Genomic DNA, 2,676 nt, shown 5'->3' with positions numbered 1-2,676 from the left:
GCATCACCAACTCAATGGACATGAGTTTGGGTGGACTCTGGGAGTTGGTGATGGACAGGGAGGCCTGGCGTGCTGTGATTCATGGGGTTGCGAAGAGTCGGACACGACTGAGCGACTGAACTGAACTGATCAGTATAATTAGATTCAAATCTACTATTTTATTATTTACTTTCTTTTATTCTCTGTGTTTTATTTGTCTGTTCCTCTCTGTCTTCTTTTGGGTTATTTGCATGTTTTCTGGGATTCCATTTTGTAGTACTTATTGGCCTCTTTTAACTATACTATTTTTTTTTTTTTTTAGAGGTTGGTTTAGGGATTGCCATTTTCACCCTTAACTTTTTGTAGGCTACTTGGAATTATTACTGTGTCATTTGCTGAAGCAGAAGCTCCAATACTTTGGACACAGATTGCAAAGAGGTGACTCATTGGAAAAGACCCTAATGCTGGGAAAGATTGAAGGCAAAAGGAGAAGGGGGTGGTATAGGATGAGATGGTTAGGGAGCATCACAGACTCAATGGACATGAATTTGAGCAAACTCTGGGAGATAGTGAAGGACAGAGAAGCCTGGCATGCTACAGTCTATGGGGTCACAGCAAGTTGGACAAAAGTTAGTGACTGAACAACAGCAATAAACAATGCAATGTAAAATGTGAAAACCTTGCCACCATGTAGATCCATTTATCCACCCCACCCCCAACAGCAGTGTCTCTGTTACAGTTGTCTTAAGAATGTAACGTGTCTAAATATATTAAATGTCTTAAGACAGTATTATAATTTTTGCTTTAATCCACTGTATCAGTTTTAAACCAGTTTTACAGTCAGTTTTAAACCCGTCAGTTCTAAAGGAAATCAGTCCTGATTATTCATTGGAAGGACTGATCCTGAAACTGAAACTCCAACACTTTGGCCACCCGATGCAAAGAACTGACTCGTTGGAAAAGACCCTGATGCTGGGAAAGATTGAAGGCAGGAGGAGAAGGAGACGACAGAGGATGAGATGGTTGGATGGCATCACCGACTCTATGGACGTGAGTTTGAGCAAGCTCTGGGAGTTGGTGATGGACAGGGAAGCCTGCCGTGCTGCGGTCCATGCAGTCACAAAGACTCGGACACGACTGAGCAACTGAACTAAACTGATCAGTTTTAAAGAGGAAGAAAGTAGTTGTTACTTTCATCATATAGTCACCATTTCTCAAGTTCTTCATCCCTTTCTCAAGATCTGGTTTTGCCTCCTTCAGCCTGAAGAGCTCACATTAGCCCTTGTATGCAGGGCTGCTTTGTTGCCGTCCTTGAGTGTATTTGTGGCCAATCTAGTATCATTTTTCCTTTTGGTTCTTGTAGGATGTTGTCCTGTTATCTTCTAGTCTCTGATGTTCTTAGTGAAAAGTTGCCAGCCTTTCATGTAGTTGTTCCCTGCATGTAACATGTTCCTTTGTCTGGTTGTTTTAAAGAACCTCTCTTTATCTTTGCTTTTCAGTAGTTTATGTAGGGTCTGGATATACTTTTCTTTTTATTTATGGTGCTTGGGGTTTGCTGAAGTTCTTACATCTATAAATTAGGTCTTTCACCAAATTTGGTATGTTTTCAGCCAGTATTTCTTCGAAAAAATTTTTCTTTTTTATTCTCTCTCTTTGTGGGATTCTAGTTACACAGGTGTTAATATTATCCTCAAAGTTCCCTGAGGCCCTGTTTTTCTTTTTTTTTCTCTTTTTTCCATCCGATTATGTAATTTCTACTGATTTATCTCAGCTTCAGTCCCATTTTTGTCCTTTGTTGGCTAGCTAATCTACTGACGCTTTTATTCTGGGTACTGTAGTTTACAGTTTTAGAATGTCCATGTTTCATCTGTGTAGTTTCCACTTCTCACTAAGATCTCCTATCTTGTCGTTCATCTGAAGTGTATTTTCCTTTATCTCATTAAGCCCAGTCACTGCTGCTGTAAAGTCATTCTCATCTGAGAATTCCAGTATCTGGGTCATCTTGAGATTGTCTCCATTGATTATCTTTTTCCCTTGAGAATCACATTTTTCTTGTTCTCTGTATTTTGAATAACTTAGAGATATATCCTGTGCATTGTGCGTACTCTGTTGTGGAGACTTGATTCTGTTGCATTCTTCCAAAGAGTGTGGATGGTTTTGTTTCAGCAGGCAGCTAACTGGTGAGACTCACACTGTAGTCTCTCCCTGTCTGGCCTGTGGTTTCATTCCTGTGGCCTTAGCTATAGGCTGCTCTGAGTCTGCCCACCCACACACAGTGTAGGGGTCAGCCTGAGATCTGGGCGGAGCTTATCATGGAATTTGGGACTCCCATTCTCTGCCTCTCCTTTCTAGACCCCACATCCCGCCCCCTCTTTTTAAGCTTTGGAAAAAATAGTCTTTTAATAACTGTTTTATCACCATGTTAAGTCATGCAGTTACAAGGTAGTTAGAAATTTCTGAAAGGATATTATTGTTAAAAAAAAAAAAAGAAAAGTTCATTCTTAAATAAATAATATCCAGCACTTCACTGGGACACTGCTGTTCAGAAGGCCCTGGCCAAATAACTCCCCAATAAAACGCAGCCTCAGGTTGTTTGCAGCCACCTGGGGATGAAGCCATGTGCAGAAGACGAGGCTTCTAAACGAGGACACCAAGTCGGGGCACGTCGGGGCCGCTGGCAATACTCAGCACCGCCGG

The 2,676-nt window shown here is 41.3% G+C and overlaps 1 protein-coding gene across 8 annotated transcripts in view; it reads left to right on the top strand.

The window, feature by feature from the left end:
- Positions 1 to 2,676, top strand: part of EPS15L1 (epidermal growth factor receptor pathway substrate 15-like 1) — an 86,471-nt gene that overhangs the window by 55,093 nt on the left and 28,702 nt on the right. The gene's annotated exons all lie outside the window — the stretch shown is intronic.

The sequence above is a fragment of the Bison bison genome, unplaced genomic scaffold (genome assembly GCF_000754665.1).
Source record: "Bison bison bison isolate TAMUID 2011002044 unplaced genomic scaffold, Bison_UMD1.0 scf7180017864221, whole genome shotgun sequence".
NCBI lineage: Eukaryota > Metazoa > Chordata > Mammalia > Artiodactyla > Bovidae > Bison > Bison bison.
Note: the sequence above shows the minus strand (reverse complement) of the source record. Positions and strands in the feature narration are given on the sequence as shown.